Below are 25,158 nucleotides of genomic sequence, written 5' to 3'. Positions count from 1 at the left end.
TATCCCCTGTGCAATATATTTCTAGTATTAGTAGGTTATAATCCTGTCACTCTATGGACGTGCGTGGTTGTTTGTTTCTTTACCTTTTTTTGCTGTTTCTTGTGTCATTTATTATCTTTATGTCATGTATGTGTATTGGTTCTGACATTTGGGATCTTGTTTTCATGTGACAATCACTATACAAGGAACACCCAAGGGATACAATACTGGCTAATAAAAGGCGTCCGAGCCATTGCAGCAGGTGTGTTTTCACACCACAACTCCCTTTCCATGATGTCCCCATGAAACGCTGCTTGTGACGACAGCTGATGTACAACTCCCAGTCAGGCTGCGCTCCGCGAGACAGGCGAGAGCGGTGATGACATCAATAATGTTACTGAAATCACCGCTATTGCAGAGCGCAGCGTGACTGGGAGTGACCTACGAAACTCTGATCTCTGATTAAAGGGCATAAAAATTAAAACATTTGAAAATTGCAAAATTTACCAAAATTTTTACCTAATTTCCTATTTTTTAACAAATAAATGTAAATCATATCAAAGAAGTTTTACCACTATCATGAAGTACAATATGTCATGAGGAAAACAGTCTTAAAATCAGTGGGATCCACTGAAGCGTCCAGAGTTATTACGTCATAAAGGGACAGGGGTCAGGATTGAAAATATTGGCCTGGTCAGGAAGGTGAAAACAGGCTTTGGAAGGGGTTAAATACACCCTATAGCGCTCCAGGTAAGACACTAAAGGATACAACTTTATAATATTTAGGGGGCGAACAATAATCTAAGCTCCCTCCTATAACAACTCTCCCTGAGCTGCCTCCTGAGGACGGTGTGCCGAGCATCGCGTCACTGGGTCTTCTATAAACCCGATAACGTGATGCGGCCGGACAGTCACAGTCAACATTACTGTGTATGGTGGTAAAAATTGAAAAACAAACCATGGTTACATACACTTTCCAATGCTGACAGCACATATCAGATACAGCATATATATCAAGTCCATACAGAATTATTATTATTATTATTATTATTTATTGTTATAGCGCCATTTATTCCATGGCGCTTTACATGTGAGGAGGGGTATACATAAAAACAAGTACAATAATCTTAAACAATACAAGTCATAACTGGTACAGGAGGAGAGAGGTTGTATTAGGTTGTATCTTTTCCATGTAACCAATTTACACCTTACCAGAGAATCTCGTCTCTATGTCCATACACTCCCATATTCCGTCACGTTTGAGCATTATTATGATGTTACCACTAGAAATTGCTACTGTAGAAGAATTCTCCCTTTAATCAGCTGGTCAGATGGTGATCCTGGAGAATCTAGTCATGGTTCCCATATCCCTTCATACTTGCGCATTGCATTGAGTTTCATATACGCTCCTTCCTCCAACCAGATATTACTGTTTATCCTCCCCTTCAATTCCCTGATATTCAGGGGTCGGGAGTCCAGCCAATGGAATGCTATAAGTTTTCTCGCTTGGAATAAAACTCTGCCAATGGCTATAGCCAGGTGAGACTCCGGGTCAGTGCCATCCTCCAGTAGCCCCAGCACACACACACACACACACACACACACGAGGATCTACTGCGAGTTGTATCCCAAATACTTTATCCTATCTTTGGACATTCCCAAAACACATGCAATAGAGGAGCTTCCCCACACTCACATCTAGGGCATTTTGCATCTGTTCGCACTCCAATCTTATGTAGGAAGCTGGGGGTCCTGTAGACTCTGTGAATCAGGTAGATCTGGGAAAGTCTCTGGGCTTCGCACGGTGACAACCTAGGAACATTTGCTGGAAACCTCCGACACCCACCGAGAGCACACCTTTATAGGGCCGCACTCCACATATATGGGTCATCTGTATGCACAGGACCTGTGATGAGGTCACAGGAGGGGAGGAGTCAGGGGTCACATGATCAGGGGCCTCAGTGTGTGCAGGACTCCGCTGTGCTGGAGTTGCTCCTTAAGAACAGGGAACGTTTGGCAGAAGTCATATGCAAAAAGTAGAACATTCCCCCCATTAAGTGATTGGATCCTTCCAGATCTGTGAAAGATCTTAGTGATATTACAGGCGGGAGATTCCAAGAGCGCTGGATTCAAGGGTGATCCTGGTGCTGAATGAGCCGTGCGGCCTCCATCTTAGAGAGCGGCCACAACCCCAGACGATGCAGCGGCCGGAGCAATGTTATTGATGGAGAGAATTTCTGCGAGCAGCAGATTAATGAAGAATGTTTTCCCGGAACCTCCTGGGGCATCAAGGAAAACCCGTCTCCCATCTCCACAGGTTGTAGTTATTATAGGGAGCAGGGTTAGAAGATGAGGTGGAACGTGAGTGAGGGTCGCCTCCTGCAATGTCCCAGGGTGGAGCATCTTCCATCAGACCACGCTTTTGGCCTCCCTGTAAGTTGTTGCTGGTTCAGCTGTATGTACAGAAGACGCTCACTTTCCACCTTGGTATACATATCTACTATACATTTATGAGAAAGTTTCCTACATTGTTGTCTGATCATTATTTGGTAGGTATAGAAGTCCATAGCTGATATTTCATCCTGCGTTAGATTATAGTGATCGCCGTCTTGGACATTCCACAATATTATCGGATATTGCAGAGCATCATATGATCTATGTGTTTCTACATTGAAGATGTTCTCTCCGTCACTGAATAATTCTATCTCGGCTTAGAAAGTCCCTTCCAACCATTACAGTAGCTCCTTCATTAACACTGGGAGAAGTAAATCTCCTTTTCTTCTCACCAACCGGTGTCTTGTCTGCTCTTATTACAGCCTGATATTCCGCACTTGGCATTCTTTGTAAGGCCGTTCTACAAAGGGTTACTAACTGATTGTGTTGATGGAAAAATCTTTCCAAATTCAAAACAATGTTTTTTTGTCTCAGGTCGATCCGCTAGCATCTCTTAGTCTCCCGAACAGTTAATTTGTAAAAATATTGGGTCTTCATTTGCTACAGGAAGCATCAACCCTATTTTGTGATATATTTGTCCCTGGACTTAAAAAGTCGCCATAAATGCAGCTTCCTTATGTCCAGTTGTCGTACCAAAGGAGGTCATCTGGAAAGATGGATTGTGTCTCCTAATAATTTGTAGTAAATGCTTAGACTCATAACTTGTTCCCGACATGTATGAAAAAAGTGGTTCGGGAGGTAGAGATAAAGGTGGCAAACTGACTTTACCATTGACCACCACATACCAGGCGATTTACAGTTAAACTTTTTTGCTTGACAGTGTTCTCATATTACGTCCATTTTGCCTATTATGACTTCCAGATGTGACCTATAGTCCTGAATTGGGTCGTAGTGAAACACTTCCAAACTCAAGTCAGCCTGCCTACGTCTTTGCATATGTCATATGTGGTGATTTTGACGATGTTCATCCTTTTTGTTCAGATGTTTCCACATCCCTTGATTCAGCCTGTCTCATCTGTTTTTCCTGAAGGTGACATTCCCATTGCTCAGATGTTTCAGCTGCCTTTGATTCAGCCTGTCTCATCCATTTCCTTTCAAGCCAGAACTCACATTCTTCACTTGTCTCAGCTGTTTGAGAAGGTTTTGCTTTCTTAACTTTTGGATTAACTTGCCCAATAGTTGGACACTTTTTTGCGGCATTTTAAAAACCAGTTCTTAGTAATATGATCCTTAGTAATCACCTCACACTGATCAGAGATCTAATAAGTGAATCTATATATAAAGCAGAAAATGTGTGACTACCTCACAGTCAGACTGTTCTAGTTGTCCATAGCAACCAATCAGAGCTCGGCTTTCACTTTATCTCAGTAGCTTCAATGCTGAAAGCTGCACTCTGGTTGCTATAGGTAACAGAACGATCTTACTGTGAGGCAAATCTCATAAATGAGGCTCCAGTTACTTCTGCAACAGTCGATTCTATAACTACAGGCTTTAGAGCGACTTATCAGGTTGCCCACCTTAACGACTATATGGTTGCTGCCTCTTTAATCCCTTACCGATTTCGGACGTACTATTACGCTGATGTCGGTATCCCTATCTTTGATGTGACCCCACATCTTTTCTGGGGCATTTCAGCTATTTTGGACAGCTGACATGTGCCTGCAATAAGCACTGGTATAATCGCGATCCACCCACGACTATTAAGTAGTTAAAATGTTTTTATTGTATAAAAGCGCTGAAACATAAAAAAGATATAAATGAGGTATCGCTGTCATCGTACTGAACCGAAGAAGAAAACCGCTTTATCAATTTTACCACACGCGGAATGGTATAAAGGCCCCCCCAAAAGAAATGAGACCTCCCGTGACTCTGTGGGCCAAAATATAGAAAAATTATAGCTCTCAATATGTGGTGACGCAAAACCTTTCTTTTGCAATAAAAAGCGTCTTTTAGCGTGTGACAGCTACCAAACATAAAAACCGCCACAAATAGTAAATCAAACCCCCCGTTATCACCCCCTTAGTTAGGGAAAAGTAATAAAATTAAAAAAATATGTATCTATTTCCATTTTCCCATTCTAGGGCTAGGGTTAGTGTTGGGATTAGGGTTAGTGCTAGAGTTAGGGCTGGGGTTAGGGTTGGGATTAGGGTTAGGGGTGTGTTTGATTTAGGGTTGGAGTTAGAATGGGGGGTTACCACTGTTTAGGCACATCAGGGGCTCTCCAAACACGACACGGTGTCCCATCTGAATTCCAGCCAATTTTGTATTGAAAAAGTCAAACGGCGCTCCTTCCCTTCCGAGCTCTGCCATGCACCGAAACAGTGGTTCCCCCCACATATGGGGTATCAGCATACTCAGAACAAATTGCACAATATCTTTTGCATTCCAATTTCTCCTGTTACTCTTGGGAAAATAAAAAAAAAATTGGACCTAAAATAATTTTTTTGTGAAAAAAATGTAAATGTTGGGCAACACGGTGGCTCAGTGGTTAGCGCTGCAGCCTTGCAGCACTGGAGTCCTGGGTTTGAATCCCACCAAGGACAACATCTGCAAGGAGTTTGTATGTTCTCCCCGTGTTTGCGTGGGTTTCCTCCGGGCACTCCGGTTTCCTCCCACATTCCAAAGACATACTGATAGGGAATTTAGATTGTGAGCCCCATTGGGGACAGTGATGAAAATGTGTGCAAACTGTAAAGCGCTGCGGAATATGTTAGCGCTATATAAAAATAAAGATTATTATTATTATTATTATTATTAAATGTTTATTTTTTTTAAAAAGTAAAAAAATTTCTGTGAAGCATCTGAAGGGTTAATAAACTTGTTGAAAGTGGTTTTGAGTACCTTGAGGGGAGCAGTTTTTAAAATGGTGTCACTTTTGGGTATTTTCTATCATATAGACCCCTCAAAGTGACTTCAAATGTGATGTGGTCACCCCCAAAAAATGGTGTAAAATTGGTTAACTTTTAACCAGGGCTGTGGAGTCAGAGTTGGTGCTCATTTTGGTGGAGTCGGAGTCGGTATAAAATGGACCGACTCCGACTCCTAAAATATATAATAAATTGGGTACAGTAGTTCAATGCAGAATGTGCTGAATATTTTTTCATAGGAATTTGGGAAAGTTATGAAATGTCCTATAAATAGCAGTTCTATTCCTGATCTATGGCTACATTCACACAGTGTTTTTACTGCGTTTTTTGAGGATACTTTTTCAGCTGCAAAAGCAGATCAGCTTTTTAGAAAACCGCATCACCTGAAAGGTTTTTGAGCTCATAGATAATGTTTTCAATAGCAAAAGCAGATTAGAAATCTGCTCTATCTATATATCCATATCTGTCTATCCATATCATATCTTATCTGTACCAAAAAGAATGAAAGCCGGGTAGCAAACAGACTAACACTCCTCTTTTTTAGCACCAGTCAGGTACACCTCATAGCTGCCCAAAAGGACACCCAGTAACACATCAACATCAATTGATAGTTGGAATAAATAGACTGCATTCATCACCACATCATCTTAAGGTGAATGCTTTATTTTCAAGTGTAGGGGTGTGCAGTATGAGGTTCTGCAGCAGCTAAGGTGTGCAGTATGAGGTTCTATGGAACAGTATGAGGTTCTGCTCCCCCCTAGGTGTGATCCTGGCTACGCCCATGGTGTGAATGTAGCCTGAGGATCTAGGTTTTGTCTTAGCTGAGATAAGTCATAGTGTTATATATATATATAATTAGAAAAATGAAGAAACAGCACAGTACTTGGCTTCGGGTGTACGGCCCCCAGGCAAATAGTCCGGTATCAGCCACAGTATCCAATATTCATTCCAAATAGAGGCAGCACTCCATAGTTAGTTTTCAAGTGATAGTCAATTTATTAGACCCACATATCAGAGCTCTGATATGTGGGTCTAATAAATTGACTATCACTTGAAAACTAACTATGGAGTGCTGCCTCTATTTGGAATGAATATATATATACACACACACAGTATATATGTAATCAATATTATATAGTGTATTACATATTTACAATTTATTAGTTTTTTGTGCTCTAAAGTTGTATTCTAATAAATATATATTATGTTCTATCTAAATATCTTGATTATTGGATCATAAAAATGATTAAATGTCTGATGTTCACATTGTACTACAATAAATTTTTCACTTAAATATAAGCAATATATGTGGGAGTCAGAGTCGTGGAGTCGGAGTCGTGGAGTTGGAGTCGGAGTCGGTGTAAGGGAAATTGAGGAGTCGGAGTCGCAGGTTTGTCTTACCGACTCCACAGCCCTGCTTTTAACCCTTATAACTCCCTAACAAAAAAATTGGTTACAAAATTGTGCTGATGTATAGTAAACATGTGGGAAATGTTACTTATTAAGTATTTTGTGTGACATATCTCTGTGATTTAAGGGCATGAAAATTCAAAGTTGAAAAATTGCAAAATTTTCACCAAATTTCAGTTTTTTTCACAAATAAACGCTAGTTATATCAACTAAATGTTACCACTAACATGAAGTACAATATGTCACGAGAAAACATTGTCAGAATCACCAGGATCCATGGAAGCGTTCCAGAGTTACTACCTCATGAAGGGACAGTGGTCAGAATTGTAAAAAAAAATTTTCCAGTTTAAAGGAGCGGGTCTCCTATACTTGTAATGCCCGTACACTAAGTGTATGGATTGAAAAACATTTCCTCCTGGGGGGTACACATCAACCTACTGTGTAAATATTTTTTTACGACCATCATAAACACCCTTGCAAAAAAGTATAGTGGCTGTTGCATCACGGAACATGTTCACCCTTGTGTTCTAGTGGTGGTGTCTGAAGAGACGTGGAGTATGCATTTGAAAGGTTGACTCACCAAACCATGACTAATGCACTAGAAGGATGAAGCAGACCTCCATTGATAAAGGCTGGGGCAGCACAGGTGCAAACCACTGATGAAAACAGCCAGTAACCCAAGAGGGTCTGGCTGCCTAGTGGAAAAAATGCACACAAATAGGGCTTGCATAGGACATCAGTCACACAGATAAGTGTGGTGCAAAGTGTCTGAACAGCTTATTAATGATGCCCATAATATTAGCAGGCGGGCTGCTCAGCACTATATATATGCATCACACAAAAAAAAAAACAAGCCAACATAAAGAGGTCTAGCTGCATCCTGCAAAAATGATAAAAAGTGCAAAAGTGTATTAGTTACTATTTTGGCTAAAGCAGATTAGCTCGCAACCCAACGTCAAGGGTCCCCAAATTTTGGAGTCCCTAACACTAAATCTGAACAGCGCACATAAGGAAAAAATTGTTTTTGTCATGATACCAGTGCTGTTGGACCGGTACTTCTGGAGTTAATGTTTTGATCTCAGTGCAGACTCTTACCTGCACACCTGGGACCTATTATGGTGACCTCTCATTGATTCTGGGAAAAGCTTCTTATAGCCGCTGGAAGCTCCCATCCCCCGTCAGTTATACTCATGCCCTTGGCATAGTGTGGTGACCCCTGAGTGTGTTTGTGCTGTGTTCTGGTTGCTTGATAATCTGTGTATGACTCGGTCTGTTCTCTGGATATTGTTTTGCATTCTGCTTGGTACCTCCTATGTCTGTTTGGTTATGACTCTCTGCTTGTGACTCGACTACTCTCTGCTCGTCCCTTTGGTACCGCACTACCCTCTCGTGTATGACCTTTGGCTTTGTCTGACCTCCCGTCTGTTTATCCCTCCTGTACCTCGTCTGCCCGTACTGTGAATGACCTCCATTTTCCCCGACTCTGAATTTTCTATCTTCTCTGAAAGCAGGACGCTAAGCCCCACCCCCTTGCAGTCACATGACCGTAGGTTCCGTGCCGTCTTGCTAAACTTCAGCATTCAGGTCCTGTGCACCTATACTTTCTGGCTGTCCTGGTCCCCAGGAGTCCCCACAGTGCACGTGAGTCCCTGCTCAGCGGAGGCTGTACGCCGGCGCTGTCAGGACCCCGATATAACTGACCAATACCATTTTTTTTCTCTCTCTGCTCCCTTCTCCTGTGTGTGTGATGGATCCTATGCACACTCTTTCTGAGCAGGTAAAACACCTGACCCAGATGTCTCAGAAACTCCTTGGAGAACAACAAGTCCTGACTCAGTCTCAGCAGCTGATCGCTGACACTGTGCAGGGGGCTTTTTCATTGGGGGCTCAGGATATTACATTAGTTTCCCCTGAGTCTCCAGTGAAGTTACCGGATACTTTTTCTGGAGATAAAAGAGTTCAGAGTTTTCAAGGAGGGCTGTAAGCTTTTTTTTTTCTTTAAGACCACACTCTTCTGGGGATGAAAGTCAGAGTGGGGGTCATTATGTCTTTATTAAGAGGGTCCCCTCAAGCTTGGCTTTCTCCCTTCCTCCCACTGCCCCTGAGAGACTGTGTGGCACCCCTGAGGCTTCAGTCACCACAGAGGTACTGCACCTTCTCCTAAGGTGTGGTACCCCACAATCCAGGTAAGGTGGGAGCTCCCATCCACACTCCACACCTGCATCCCACACACAGGATAGTTCAGCAGGGTAACCTAGCAGCTTCAGGCTGGGGGTAGCAGAGCACCCTTCGTGGAACCCTGCTTCATAACACAAGATGTGCTGGGAGGCGGGTGGAGTAAGATGATACAAAAGATTGTGAAGAGTGAGGATTAGAGTTTAGTTGGTTAGCGAGAGGAGAAGGAGATGGATGTCTGAAGGATGTACTGCAGCAGGTCCCAGTGATCTGGGCTGCTGGCACGGGGAAGGCAGAGAAGGAGACTGACAAGACTGATAACCTAACCTTCCATAAGAAAGATAGAACAGATCGGAACGAAGGAGACAGAAGGACGGTGGGAAGCAGGTTGAGAAAGAGAGATAACCCTTCCAGTCCAGAACGCAAAGGCCGGGGCCCGGTCCCCGAGGTTGATCGGATCTTTCATATCCAGCAACAGACACCGGTGGAGTAGTGAGCTGCTAACGCCTTACTCCCATCATAGACTTGGGACACAACAGCAACTTAATAGTGAGCCGGGACTCAAGAGAGGAGTCCCCGAAGCAGGCTACAGCTGTCTGTCATACAAGTAGAGACTAGGAACACCTAGAGAGAGGCATTCCAGGGTAACTAATTACTGGAGTGCTTCGCACCTAAAGGCGCATTGGAGGAGTCGTTCAGTAAGGTACATGTAGGCGGAGTGTTGGAGGGGAGAATCCTATCCTGCCTGGAGGTTGGCTGGAGCCCTGACCTGGAGAACACGGTGCGGAGGCAGGCAATTGTGTGAACTGCAAACAGTGAGTAAAGCTTTGGAACCGCACACTCTGGTGTCCTCCAGTTATTCCAGCACCGCTACGCCTGGGTACTTGCACCTACACAATCTGTGCCTCCCCGCCATTACTTTATCTACACTGCCCTGGGACTACAGCTCCACCTGTGGGGAGCTTTACCACCTCTGCTGCACACACCATCAGTCCCAGAGGATCTGCACGCAGCGTCGGCCCAACACCACACTTGCCGAGCACCACAGGTGGCGTCACGAACTATTCCTATAAACTGTAATATAAACTTCCACCCTTTTCATTGGGCCCCAGGGCCACGGACCGGGTCACCGCCACCACAGCACATCCCCCTGACACCGGCCCGGTACCGAGTACACCACAGCCCTGGGACGGAGGGCGACCCAACTGTCTGTGAATGCATTCTTTGTGGCCCTCGGGCACATTTATGTTGAGCCTGACCGAGTGCGATTGGCAGAGGACATGGTGATGAGCGTCTGTCAAGGGAAACACTCGGCTGAGTGGTTTTGTTCTGAATTCCACTGCTGGGCCGTAGAGATTTCTTGGGACGACGATGCACTCTGAGGACTCTTTCGCAGAGGCTTGTCCGAGCGGCTGCAGGATGCCTTGGCGATACATCCCCCACCTAACTCTCTCGAGGACTCCATGACCCAGGCCGTCTGGATGGACCGCAGGCTGCGGGCCAGAGGGGTAATGCAGGTGGAGACTCCATTGTTCCCCAGTGGAAAAGAGACTGACCCTGAGCTTATGGATGTGGGTGCCCTCTCCCTGAAGGATACGGAGAGGAAACGCCGGAAGGACAAGCAGTTATGCTTTCACTGTGGTAAAATAGGACATTGGAAAAAGGAGTGTCTTGATTGCCCGTCTTCAACCCGGCGGGAAACGACTAGGACTGGGTAGTCAGCGGGGAGACTACTCAGACCCTCAGGTACCCTTTTCCTCATTTTCTAAAGTGTTACTTCTTGTGGAACTGTTTGTGGACGGTTGTTCTTTTCCCTCTACAGCCTTCGTGGACTCCGGATCATCGATTAATCTCATTGACTCCCAATTGGTCACACGCTGCAAGATAGGGACAGTTAGGCTCAAGGTTCCGATGAAGGTGGTGGCCATTGACTCCTCTCCCCTCACTAAGGAGGGAATTCTCTTTATGTCTGACTTGTTTTCGCTCAGAGTGGGCGCTACTCATGTGGAAAAACTAAGTTGTTTGGTTCTGGACAAACTACCTGCAGGGTTGGTGTTGGGCATGCCCTGGTTACAACGCCATAACCCAGTTATTAACTGGAAAACGGGGGAGATTGTGCTATGGGGGTTAATGATTCGGTTATGTGGTAAATCCGCACTGCTGGTTGAACCTGTCAAATCTGTGTCTGTATCATCTGTCGAGCTGGAAGGTATTCCGGAATGCCTGAAGGACTTCGAAGATATGTTCTCTGAAAGTGAGGCCGAGACGTTACCGCCACATAGACCCTTTGACTGCGCTATCGAGCTGGTCCCGGGGGCTAAATTACCTAAAGCCTGTCTGTTTAATTTATCTGGCCCTGAGCGCTTGGCCATGAAGGAGTACATTGCTGAAAGTCTGTGCAAGGGACACATACGTCCTTCAGTCTCACCTGTGGCGGCAGGTTTCTTTTTTTAAAGAAAAAAGATGGCGGGTTACGTCCCTGTCTCGATTTTCGGGAGCTTAATCAGATTACTGTACGGAATACGTACCCCCTTCCGTTGATTCCCGATTTGTGTAACCAACTATCAGGGGCAAAGTGGTTTTCTAAACTGGATCTTCGGGGGGCATATAATTTGATAAGGGTCCGAGAGGGGGATGAATGGAAAACTGCGTTCCTCACGTCCGAGGGACTGTTTGAAAATTTAGTCATGCCGCTTGATCTTACCAACGCCCCCGCCATAATTCAAAACTTCATCAACGTAGTATTCTCGGATCTCATTGGTCATTTTGTCGTTATCTACTTAGATGATATTTTGATATACTCCTCCGACAGGCATTCTCATCTGGAACATGTACGAACTGTTCTCCAAAGACTGAGAGAAAATCATCTGTATGCCAAATTGGAGAAATGTGTATTCTGTGTTCAAGAATTATCTTTTTTGGGATTAATTGTATCCTGTGAGGGTTTTCATATGGACCACAAGAAGGTGCAGGCCATTGCGGATTGGGTGCAACCCCGAGATCTTAAGGGTCTCCAGCGCTTCTTGGGGTTCGCCAATTATTACCGCAAATTTATCCGGGGGTTTTCGCAGGTGGTCAAACCTCTCACGGATCTAACATGCAAATGTGCGGATGTGAGAAACTGGTCCTCACTCGCAAAAGAGGCCTTTGCGACTCTGAAAAAATGTTTTATGTCTGCTCCTGTGTTGGTACAGCCAGATCTGTCCAAACCATTTGTGGTGGAGGTGGATGCCTCCGAGGTGGCGGTGGGGGCAGTTTTGTCCCAAGGGCCTGCCACTCTTACCAACCTCAGGCCATGTGCTTTCTTTTCCATTAAGTTCTCTGCTTCTGAAAGAAATTATGATGTAGGCTATAGAGAGCTTCTTGCGGTCAAGTTGGCGTTTGAGGAGTGGAGGCACTTTTTGGAGGGGGCCAGTCACCCGGTTACTGTGATCACTGATCACAAAAATTTGTCATATATTGAGTCTGCTAAAAGATTAATGCCCAGACAGGCCCGTTGGTCGCTTTTTTTTCTCGTTTCCAGTTTACTATTACATTCCGGCCAGGGTCAAAGAATGTCAAGGCTGACGCCTTATCCCGTAATTTTCACCCTGTGTCAGCCCCTGAGCCACCGTCCTCCATTCTGCACCCTAGAGTGGTGGTAGCAGGGATCTCGTCTGAATTGGAATGGGAAATTGAGGGGGCCCAGTCGCTGGCTCCTGCGGCCAAGCCAGGGGGCAAGTTGTTTGTCCTAGAGCAACTTCACCTTAAACTCTTGCAAGAGTTCCACGAATCCAAGTTGTGTGCTCACCCTGGTATATCAGCCACGCGACTGGCAGTGGCTAGGATCTTCTGGTGGCCTACCCTTGGTTCTGATATAAAGAAGTTCGTTGCTGGTTGTGGGGTCTGCGCTCGTTCTAAGAGCTTTCATAGCCGGCCGGCGGGGGAGCTGATGCCCTTGGCAGTTCCCGAAAGACCATGGACCCATCTGTCCATGGATTTTATTACCAATCTCCCCTCTTCCAGGGGTAATACTGTGGTATGGGTAGTGGTGGACAGATTTTCAAAGCAGGCTCATTTTGTACCCCTGTCCGCATTACCTTCTGCTGAGACCTTATCCAGATTGTTTGTGCAGCATGTGGTCCGCTTGCATGGGGTACCCCTGAATGTGGTGTCTGATCGTGGTGTGCAGTTTGTGGCTAAGTTTTGGCGTGCTTTCTGCAAAAAATTAGGGATATCTCTGTCCTTTTCATCTGCATACCATCCTGAGAGTAATGGTCAGACGGAACGCACTAATCAGTCTCTGGAACAGATCCTCAGATATCTGACTTCTGCTAGACAGAATGACTGGTGTGATATACTGCCATTGGCTGAATTTGCCTTCAATAGTCGGGTGAGTCAATCCACTGGTATGTCCCCTTTCTTGGTCAACTATGGGTTCAGTCCTCATTTTGGTGAGTTTTCTCGTCTGGATTCGGGGTGCCCTGGGGCTGAGGACTCTGTTCAGCAGTTAAAAGATACATGGGCAGAAGTCCAGCGGCGTATATCTAGGTCTCAAGGCAGGTATAAGTTTTTCGCAGACAGGAAACGAACACCTGGTGCCATATTTCAGGTTGGAGAGAAAGTTTGGCTCTCCACGCGAAACATTAAGTTAAAGATTCCGTCAGCCAAGTTGGGCCCCAAATTCATTGGCCCGTACAAGGTTGTGGAAAAAATCAACCCAGTGGCGTACAGGCTGTGCCTTCCACCCTCTTTCAAGATCCCTAATATCTTCCATAGATCTCTACTGAAGCCTTTTGAAGCAGTCCGGGGAGAATTCGAGTCCGCTGCTCCTCCGGTTTCGGTTGAGGGACATGTGGAATATGAGATTGGTCACATCATAGATTCTAGGTTGGTACGGCGGTCAGTACAGTACCTAGTTCATTGGAAGGGGTATGTGTTATGATTGATTCACCGAGGAGGAAAAAACAAAACACAAGTTCAGCCCAGAAAATCAGAGAGGTTGGAAACTAGCAGATTGCAGACCCCTGATCCTATCACACAACTAGCAGTAGCCGTGGAGTGTTCCTACGGTGATCCTAGACACCTCGTCACAGCCGGAGATCTAAATAAGCCTAAAGAGAGAAAAGGGAAAAACTGACTGCCCCAGAGCAGACCCCAAAGCAATAGGCAGCCCCAAACATATAATAACGGTGAAGCAAGATGAAAACACTAACACAGATACAAAGATAGGTTGAGCAAACGATGGGGCCCAAGCTAACTAAAAAGGACAGGACAGAAAACTGCTGTCTGCAATCCGAGAAAACCCTGCTAAAAATATTACCAACACAACTGATAAGCAAAAAGGACCCTGAAGTCACTAGACTTCAAACCCTATATCAGCACTCAGAATATTCTGGAAGCAGAGCAAAAGAGAACACTGATCAAGGAAAAAGAATCCAGCACATCCCCGGCCGGGGATGGCTGAACTCAAAAAACAAGGTAAACAAAACCAAAACTAATAAGTTCAATAGCAGAGCAAAAACTTACCTTTGGAAAGCAGGAATCAGACTGGTCTCCAAGAATCCAGCAGAGAAATCACCAGCGATTCAGAAGGGCGTCGGCTGCCTTATATCCAGTCTGTAGTTCCCGTTACCCAGTCACAATCCACCTGATCAGTAGTTAGATTTCCTTCATCCAAATCAGCCTCACCACCTTCCTTCACCAGAAGAGGGAGATCCTTGGACACAAAAGATGAATGAACAGATGAGCTCACAACAGTTATGGGCCGGAGGACAGGTCCTGGGTGTTGGCCCGGTTGATGCATGCGGATCGCCTGGTTCGGGCTTTCCATGCTAGGTACCCGGGCAAGCCTGGGGGTCCAGAGGCCCCCCCCCGTTGACAGGGGGGTACTGTCATGATACCAGTAGTGGTGGACCGGAACTTCTGGAGTTAATGTTTTGATCTCAGTGCAGACTCTTACTTGCACACCTGGGACTTATTATGGTGGCCTCTCATTGATTCTGGGAAAGCTTCTTATAGCCGCAGGAAGCTCCCATCCCAGTCAGTTATACTCTTGCCCTTGGCATAGTGTGGTGACCCCTGAGTGTGTTTGTGCTGTGTTCTGGTTGCTTGATAATCTGTGTATGACTCGGTCTGTTCTCTGGATATTGCTTTGGATTCTGCTTGGTACCTTCTATGTCTGTTTGGTTATGACTCTCTGCTTGTGACTCGACTACTCTCTGCTCATCCCTTTGGTACCGCACTGCCCTCTCGTGTATGACCTTTGGCTTTGTCTGACCTCCCGTCTGTTTATCCCTCCTGTACCTCGTCTGCCCGTACTGTGAATGACCTCCGTTTTGCCCGACTTTGAGTTTTCTATCTTCTCTGAAAGAAGGATACTAAGCCCCGCCCCCTTGCAGTCACATGACCGTAGGTCCCGTGCCAGCTTGCTAAATTTCAGCATTCAGGTCCTGTGCACCTATACTTTCTGACTGTCCTGGTCCCCAGGACTCCCTACAGTGCGGGTGAGTCCCTGCTCAGCGGAGGCTGTACGCCGGCGCTGTCAGGACCCTGATAGTTTTTTTGAATTTTTGGGAATTTTTTCCATATGTGCGCTGTTCAGAAACGAGGAGTATGGTCTCTGAAAAGTGTTTTCCCAGTTTAAAGGAGCGGGTCTAATATACTTGTAAAGCCCATACACTAAGTGTAATACACTAATATTTTTCCCTGGGGGGTACACGTCAACAAACTGTGTTAAATATTTTTTAAAGGGCATCAAAACAACCCTTTTACCCAATAAGTTGGCCGTTACATCACGGACCATGGTCACCATGGTGATCTAGTGGTGGTGAATGATGAGGATGAGGAGAAGGAGGAGGATAATACCAAATAGCTAAAATAAGGAAGCGTATACCCTTCTGTGGGTGTGAAGAGGTGCATGGGAATACACCTCCCAAAAAGACACTGTATTGGAGGTTATGTTTCGCTGTTATTCGGTGGTGTAATGAAGTCTGGCCCAATCCAGCCCTTGTTCATTTTTATGAGTCAGTCTGTCAGCATTTTCAGTTGACATGCGTGCTCGCTTCTCAGTTATAATTCCACCAGCAGTCCTAAAAACACGCTCTGACAAAATGCTAACGGCAGGGCAGGCCACGACCTCCAAGGCGTAGAGAGCCAGTTGTCCAACTTCGATGCCCAATAATTAAAAGGCATGGAGGAATCACGGAGGATGTTGGTACGGTCAGCAAGGTACTCCTTCAGCATCTTCCCTAACTTTGCACTCCTTGTGAGAGTACCCCACACCTCTGGGCCAGGGCGATGGGAGGGTCTGAGAAAACTCTCCCAGAACTTTGCCAGTGTTCCCCCTGCCTCTGCTGGATTGGAATTGTGTCTCTCTTACCTCTACTCCTTAGTTGTTCAAAGAACTGTGACCTTTATCACCAGCGCTTCCAGATGGGAATTTTTTTTAATAATTCCGCAACAATGGCCCTCTGGTACTGCAACATTTTAGTGCACCTATCTGCCACTGGAAGAAGAGATTGAAAGTTCTCCTTGTAGCATGGGTCTAGAAGTGTCACCTACCAGTAGTGACTGTTACCCAAAATTTTGATAATGCGAGGGTCACGGGAAAGGCAGCGCAACATAAAGTCTGCCATGCGTGCCAGCTGCTAACATGCAAGACTTCCGTGTTCTCAACCAACAGGATGACTGACCATGCTGTCCTCCTCCTCTCTGCCCTCATGCCATCCATGCTGAACAGATGGTATGACAGTTGCACTTATAGTACCGTCTATAGAGCATGAAAGTAGCTCATGTTCTTCCTCCTCCTCTTCCTCATTGTCAACCAATCCTCGTTGGGATGACATGAGGCTGGGATGTCTGTAATCCCCCTGTATGGTTTCTTGCTCCATCTCATCATGCTCTGCCAGCAATGCATCCTCTTTCATTTTGAGCAAAGAGCTTTTCAGAATGTAGGGGGATGGTGATGCTAATAATGGCTTCATCGCCGCTTACCATCTTGGTAGAGTATTCAAAGTTTTGTAGGATGCTACATATGTCTGACATCCATGTCCACTCCTTAGGTCTTATGTGTGGAATCTGATCTGAATACCGATGGCCTTGTTGATGCTGGTAGTCAACAACTGCCCTGTTTTGCTCACAAATCCTTTCCTTAATATGCAGTGTAGTGTTCCAACACGTGGGGACATCACACACCAGTCAGTGAGCCGGAAGCTGCAAACGCTGCTGAAGCACGACAAGGTTGGCTGAAGCTGTAGCTGACTTTCTAAAATGGACACACAGGCGGTGAACTTTGACAAGCAGATCCTGCAGCTCCGATTAGGTTTTGAGAAACCACGAGGTTAAGCACATGGGCCAGGCATGATACGTGTGTGAGCTAGCCTTGCCTCAGAGCTGCCACCAGGTGCCTGCCATTGTCACACATGACCAGGCCTGGCATGCATCCTCTTTCATTGTGAGCAGAGAGCTTTTCAGAATGCAGACAAGCGGGATGGTGTGATAATAATGGCATCATTGCCGCTCACCATCTTGGTGGAGTATTCAAAGTTTTGTAGGATGCTACATATGTCTGACATCCATGCCCACTCCTTAGGTCTTATATGTAGAGTCTGAGCTGAATACCTATGGCCTTGTTGATGCTGGTAGTCAACAACTGCTCTCTTCTCACAAATCCTTTCCAACATATGCAGTGTAGAGTTCCTACACGTGGGGACATCACACACCAGTCGGTGAGCTGGAAGCTGCAAACGCTGCTGAAGCACGGCAAGGGCGGCAGAAGCTGTAGCTGACTTTCTAAAATGGACACACAGATGGCGTACTTTGACAAGCAGATCCAGCAGCTCCGTGTAGGTTTTGAGAAACCGCTGAACCACGAGGTTAAGCACATGGGCCTGCCATAATACATGTGTGAGCTCGCCTCACCTCAGAGCTGCCACCAGGTTCCTGCCATTGTAACCCATGACCAGGCCTGGCTGTTGGTTCAGCGATGTCATCCACAGATATCCTTGCTCTTTCAGAGTTGTCCACAGCTCTTCAGCATTGTGCGGTTTCTGACCAAAGCATATTAGCTTCAGCATAGCCTGTTGCCGCTTGGCTGAGCGCTGCAGTGCTTCCAGCTTGTGACTGGTGTGCTCATTTTGGATATGGAGGCTGAAAAGGAGGAGGAGGAAGAGGAGGTGCAGGAGCTGTACACTGTGGGGGCAACCCTGAATGATGTAGGGCCTGCAATCCTCAGCCTCGGGAGGACGTATTCCATCCCAAGGTCCGACTGGGTCTCAGCTTCCACTACGTTATCCCAGTATGCTGTCAGCTAAGTACTTTCCCTGCCCACAAGCACTTGTCCACGTGTCCATGGTTAGTTGGACGTTCCCAGTAACAGCATTGTTGAGGGCACAGGCAATGTTATGGGACACGTGCTTGTGAAATGCCGGGATGGCACATCAGGGGAAATAGTGGCAGCTGGGGACTGAGTATCTTGGCACTGCCGCCGCCATCAGGTTGCGGAAAGCTTCCGTTTCCAGAGCCTTAAAGGCAACATTTAGAGCACAAGCAGAAGATAAATGTGTGAATTTAGTACTGTGGCCTGTGGGATGCTGGCCGTGTATTTCTGCTTGTGTTCCAATGACTGGGGTATGTGTAGGTAACAGCAGGTTCGCAGGATGCAGTGACGAGATGCGAGACTGGTTTAACTTTGAAAAGCAAACTTTTATCATTTGAAGCCACTAGGGCTATACTAATCAACCAAAAAGGGGTAACAACAGTTGTCCCCGCAGGGACTCAGTACAACCAAACACTACTTGAAAAGAACACAACCAACCCGGCTGAGGCTGGTTACTATGGGGCCACGGTATGGCCGTCTACGGGTCCTTATACTCTATAATGTCACTTATCTGTCCTGACGTCCCTCGGCGGCTCTGTGGAAGCTGCGTTGCTGATGAAGCTGCTTTGGCGTCTTTGATAAGGCTGCTCTGGCGTCTTTGATAAGGCTGCTGTGGCGTCTTTGATGAGGCTGCCTTGGCGTCGCAGCCGCTGGGCCCAGCAGCTGAAGGTTTGGAATAGTCTTCGGGCATTCCAGCGCCCAGGAGGAGTTGGGGCACAACAGGCCCTGATGGAGTCCTGAGATGAAGTAACCCCCTGTTGTAACAGCGAGGTTGCGCTTGTTAGCGAGTTCAAAGGGACTCCTGTCCCCAAGCAGGGTTGTGTCGCAGTGCTCAAGAGTGGCGGTTTACTGGCCACACGCACAGCCTGAGGTTGTGTGCAGAGTGTCTCTGTTGACGAGGAATAGGCCCCAACTGCCGACTGCAGCGGGGTGAAGGTGGCTGTGAGCGGTGATAGACAGGCCGCAACCATGGGCTGAAGTGAAACGGCAGCGTCCGCGGGTGGCAGCGGGCAGGCCGCAACCGCGGGCTGAAGGGGGATGGCAGCAGCCGGGAGAGGGAGTGGACAGGCCGCGGAGGGCTCAAGCTCAGCGGTAACGGCTGAGGATGACCGGGGGCAGATTGTAACCTGGGATTGGGGTGAAGAGGCAGTCCCCTGTCGGTAAGCTCGGCGCCTCTTTCCTGAGGGCTACTGCGTATCTACCCTCTGCTGCTGGTCTCTTCTCTCAACTGTCAGTGTCCTTCCCGTTATCTCACGCCCCCTCCGTCTCCGTGTCTGACTCCTCTGCGTGCTCCCTGTCCCTTTTATACTACCACCTCCCCTTGCTGTCCTGTCACTCTCAACAGTCCACTCTCCTCCTCTCTTCCCGGGTACTGTTTCCTTAGGAACTCAGATGGCGGTCCCCTTGGTTCTGGCCCGGACACTCTGTGGGGGTCCTCCTCCCTACATATGGACAACTGAAAGCTGCACTGGGACAAGTACGTGGACATACTTGCTGATAGTGGTAGTTGAGTGTGTGCAATGACAGGTGCAGGGCAGGAGGCATCTTAGCAGGCACCATGGACAGGGGATTGGCTTCCACGCACAACAGCGGAAGAAGCATTGGTGTCACCTGCAGACAGTGTTCCATGACCCTGGGGTTTGGCCCACAAAGATGGGTGCTTTGCTGCCATTTGCCTGATCATGCTGTTGGTGATCAGGCTGGTAGTTTTGCTACCCCTGCTGATGCGGGCATGGCAGATGGTGCAAATGACTTGTTTGGCTTTATTGGCAGAGTCTTTAAAAAACAACCAGACTCAGGAAGACCTAACAGTTGGACTGGCAACTTCCGTCGTGTTAGTGTTACGCAGAACGGTTACCCACCTTCTGTCTGCGGCCACCACACTGCTTCTTCCTGACTGTTGGGGTACTATGCCTCCCTCCCCCTTTGTGCTGCTGTCCTCGCTGTGCTACAAAAATGGCAGATTTTTCTGCGCACTCATATGTGATAAAAAATAAGAAAAATGGTTGAACTCAATTGCACTAAGGCGTATCAATATGAAATATGTGAAGTGTGAATAGTATAATGGCTTTTGAAATTTAGAAAAAACACATGAGATGCTTAGCACAAAATCTGGCCAAAAAATGTGAGCCCATTCACCAATGTCAAGGTAATCTCATGGATCCCTGATCTAACTGCCTAGTGTGAACACTTACCTCTGGCTAATAACTTGGTAAAGCCTGTATTTTATAGGAAGATAGGAACCAAATGTGATTGGATGCAATTAAAATCACCGCTTGGTGAAGGGCGGAGTGCTCAGGCAGAAAGCTAGCATACAAATAACAGAAAAACTGAAGGCACATCAAGAACTAGTCTGAATAGGTGCATACCAAAAAACAGCTTACATATCAAAATGAGAAAAATGGTTGCACTCAATTGCATTAAGGCATGTCAATATGAAATATATGAAGTGTGAATAGCATAATGGCTTTTGAAATTTAGAAAAAACACAAGATGCTTAGCACAAACTTTGGCCAAAAACTGTGAGCCCATTCACCAACGTCAAGGTAATCTCATGATCGAATGGGTCCTTGACCTGACTGCCTAGTGTGAACACTAACCATTCTGCTGCCGAAAAAATATTTAGCTACAGGGCAGATATTTTACACTGGGTTTTGCCGCCACATGGATTACATATCATTGCTCTCACAATTGTGCCATTTCAGACCTCCATAGAATTTTTTTGTTATATTTCAGCCTACTTATTGACACAATTTAGCTGGGCAAAAAAAAAATACAGGTCAGATATTTGAAGGTGGGCTATCTCAGTCAGACACCTCAATCTATCTGTGGGCTATAAAATGTGGCATTTCAGGTCTCCATTCTGTTTTTGCTGTGTTTTACCCTAGTTCTATACACTATTATGCATGAAAAAAACAAAAAAAACAGTCCACATATTAAACAGTGTGGTATCTCCGTAAGATGCCTCATCTATCTGTGGCTTACAAATTGTTGCATTTCAGGCCTCCATTCAACTGTTTTTGGCTGTGTTTTACCCGAGCTATTGACACCAGTTTGCTAAAAACAAAAAAATGTTTTACCTACAGTCCAGATATTATAAACTGTGGTTTTCCCACACACGGATCACATATAACTTTGCTCCCAATACAGCCATTTTTAGTGAATGTGGAAAATATTGTCCATTTAAAATGGGAAAGGTGTGTCGCAAGGGACGGGGAAGTGGATGTGATGGTGATGGTGCATGCAGAGGCCATGGGCAACCTGAAATTGGGCCACAACAAACACCCACATATTCTAGCCCAACCTTCCTGTCCAAATAACTCGGGGACCGCAGAACACCACTATTGAACCCAGAGCAGTGTCAAAGGATTGTTGGCTGGATAGCGGATAATGCTTCCAGTCACTTTGCCACCATCACCAGCAACCTGTCTTCCACATGGTCATGTCTGAGTGGCCGTGAGTCTGGACTGGATATTCCTCACCCTGATCCTCCTTCCTACCACCATGCCGAGTGTCCGGAGACAACTGATCTCACACTTGGACACTCCAAAGAGCTGTTCACTTTTCCATTTATAGATTCGGGCCTCTCGCCCGGTTTAATTGAAGCAGGGCAAGATGAGATCGCAGGTAGAGATGCCCAAATGTTTGAGCAGCCACGTTCACACGAAGGCGACGGTGGGAATGTGTCACAAGAGGTGGACGATGATAAAACACAATTGCCAGAAAGTCAGGAGCAAGATCAGGGTGCAGAAGTGGAAGGCAAGGTGGTGGATGATATATAGTAACTGACCCAACCTTTCAGAAGAACATGCAGAGCGAGGACAGCAGCACGCAGAGGGAGGGAGGCGTAGCACCCCAACAGGCAGGAAGCAGCAGTGTGATGGCTAAAGATAGAAGGTGGGCAACCATTCCCTGTTATACCAACACGACAGAAGTTGCCAGTCCAACTGTTAGGTCTTCCTGAGTCTGGTTGTTTTTTAAAGACTCTGCCGATAAACCCAAAAAGGTTATTTGAACCATCTGCCATGCCTGCATCAGCAGGGCTTGCAAAACTACCTGTTAGGCGTCAGAGCTCTGTTGCTGCACAGCGAGAATCCTGAGCCTTACTTCCAGCGGTCTCCCATTCCTCTCCAACCGCAGAGGAGGTTGCTCAGCAAACTCATCGGTCCAGGCGCTCTGCCCAGACCAGTTCCATGGGTTTGCTTGCTGCTGCCACCTCTGGCACATCTATGGCAATACATGTTGCTCAGCAGCGAGATTCTCCAGGGACTAAGTCCTCATGTCAGGCCACTGAGCATGCCCGTGGAGTGATCTCCCATTGGAGATCGAAGGTCACGTGCTCAGGTCCTGTTCGTGTTCGGATTGGCCCATCCGAGAAGCCAGGAAGGTCCCGGACGCTCGCGGCTATAAAAGGTTCACATGGCCACTCGGCCATGCGCTAGGATAGACTGTATTTACAGACTATGTGGAGTGAGTGATGTATGCACGTATGAATGTCTCTGGTGAATGACTCATTAAGAAACCCCTACCCTTGGTATGCATGTGTTGTGCAGCCTAGCCTGCTAGCGCCCAGGCTTAGGTGTAGGTAGGACAGAGGTTGAGTCAGGCATCAGTCCTCACCAGGGACTTGGCACGCCTCAGTGCATGTGCTCCACTTCATAACCAGCATCTATAGCGGCGCTTGCGGCAGCGACGCCGCGCGCTCTGTGGGCCTAAAGGGACTCTAACCCCGTATCCTTGGGGTACAGTTCTGTGGCTGTACACTGTGCGCTCTTTTGGCCGGGCTTTGTGAGCTAAACAGGCTCCGGCATCTATGTTCAGCGATTGTGCGACTCTGTGCATTAACAGAGTTTGCATCTGTTCACATTGGGTGACGTAACCCACGTGTGACTGTTTTTACGCCGCTCTATTCTAAAACCATTACTTAGCAGCAGTGTACCACCTCTGCACGGTGGACCCCGGGCTGCGAACGCACCTACTATTATTTTAGAATTTGGTGCGTTCCGCCAGCCCTAACACTACCAGCCTGATCACCACCAGCATGATCAGGCACATGGCAGCAAAGCACCCAACTTTGTGGGCCGAACCCCAGGGTAAAGGAACACTGTCTGAAGGTGACACCACTGATTTTTCCGCTTTTGTGTGTGGAAGTCAATCCCTTGTCCATGGTGCCTGCCGAAGATGCCTCCCGCCCTGCACCTGCCGTTGCATACACTCAACTACCACCATCAGCAAGCACGTCCACATATTTGTCCCTTGCAGCCTTCAGTTGTCCATACCACAGTCATTGAAACGCAAGCGGAAATACGCAGCCAATGCCCCACAGACCACAGTACTAAATTCACACATTTATCTTCTGCTTACGCTCAAAATATTGCCTTTTAGGTTCATGGAAACAGAAGCTTTCCACAACCTGATGGTGGCAGCCGTCCCAAGATACTCAGTCCCCAGCTACCATTATTTCTCCCTATATGTCTTCCCGGCATTACACAAGCACGTGTCCCACAATATTGCCCATGCCCTTAACAATGCTGTTACTGGGAAAGTCCACCCAACCATGGACACGTGGACAAGTGCTTGTGGGCTGGGACAGTATTTAGCTGACGGCACACTGGGATAATATAGTGGTGGTTGAGACCCAGTCGGACCTTGGGATGGAACACGTCCTCCCGAGGCCGAGGATTGCGGGCCCTACGTCAATCAGGGTTGCCCCCACAGTGTACAGCTCCTGCACCTCCTCTTCCTCCTCCTTTTCAGCCTCCATCTCCAAAATGAGCACATCAGTCACAAGCTCAAAGCACTGCAGCATTGCCTCAGCCAATAAGCTAATATGCTTAGGTCAGAAACCGCACAATGCTGAAAAGTTGTGGGCAACTCTGAAAGAGCAAGCAGATCTGTGGATGACACCACTGAACCTACAGCCAGTAATGGTCGTGTGTGACAATGGCAGGAACCTGGTGGCAGCTATGAGGCGAGACAAGCTCACACACGTACCATGCTTGGCCCATGTGCTTAACCTCGTGGTTCAGCGATTTCTCAAAACCTACCAGGAGCTGACGGATCTGCTTGTCAAAGTACGCTGTCTGTGTGTCCATTTTAGAAAGTCAGCTACAGCTTCAGCCTCCCTTGCCGTGCTTCAGCAGCATTTGCAGCTTCCGGCTAACCGACTGGTGTGTGATATCCCCACATGTTGGAACTCTACACTGCTTATGTTGGAAAGGATTTGTGAGCAGATGAGAGCAGTTGTTGACTACTATCATCAACAAGGCCGTTAGTATTCAGTTCAGACTCCACACATAAGACCTAAGAATTGGACATGGATGTCAGACATATGTAATATCCTACAAAACTTTGAGTATTCCACCAAATTGGTGAGCAGTGATGAAGCCATTGTTATTATTATCAGAATCCTCCTTGTCTGGTGATTCTGATATTGTTTTCTTGTGACATATTGTATTTCATGTTAGTGGTAACATTTCTTTGCTATAACTTGAGTTTATTTGTGAAAAAACTGGAAATTGGGTGAAAATTTTGAAAATTTCACAATTTTTCAACTTTGAATTTTCATGCCCTTATATCACAGAGATATGTCACACAAAATACATAAGTAACATTTCCCACATGTTTACTTTAAATCAGCATAATTTTGTAACCAAATTTTTTTTTCTTAGGAAGTTATAAGGGTTAAAAGTTAACCATTTTTACAACACCATTTTTGGGAACACCACATTACATTTGAAGTCACTTTGAGGGGTCTATATGATAGAAAATACTCAAAAGTGACACCATTCTAAAAACTGCACCCCTCAAGGTGCTTATTAACCCTTCAGGTGCTTCTTTTAATGTTTAAAAAAATGAACATTTAAATTTTCTTCACAAAAAAATTATTTCAGGTCCAATTTGTTTTGCTTTCCC

General features: G+C 46.5%; 2 protein-coding genes across 8 annotated transcripts in view; one reads left to right on the top strand and one right to left on the bottom strand.

Moving 5' to 3' along the window:
* LOC141094164 (uncharacterized) overlaps window positions 1-1,891 on the bottom strand; it is a 46,285-nt gene extending 44,394 nt beyond the window's left edge. Inside the window, exon 1 of the mRNA XM_073579916.1 lies at window positions 1,676-1,891. The gene's annotated coding sequence lies outside the window, so the exon portion shown is untranslated. The remainder of the gene's footprint in view (window positions 1-1,675) is intronic.
* LOC141094149 (uncharacterized) overlaps window positions 1-25,158 on the top strand; it is a 454,882-nt gene that overhangs the window by 117,833 nt on the left and 311,891 nt on the right. The window lies entirely within an intron of this gene.

The sequence above is a fragment of the Dendrobates tinctorius genome, unplaced genomic scaffold, assembly GCF_039654945.1.
Source record: "Dendrobates tinctorius isolate UK_male_01 unplaced genomic scaffold, ASM3965494v1 ptg000063l, whole genome shotgun sequence".
Classification (NCBI taxonomy): Eukaryota; Metazoa; Chordata; class Amphibia; order Anura; family Dendrobatidae; genus Dendrobates; species Dendrobates tinctorius.
Note: the sequence above shows the minus strand (reverse complement) of the source record. Positions and strands in the feature narration are given on the sequence as shown.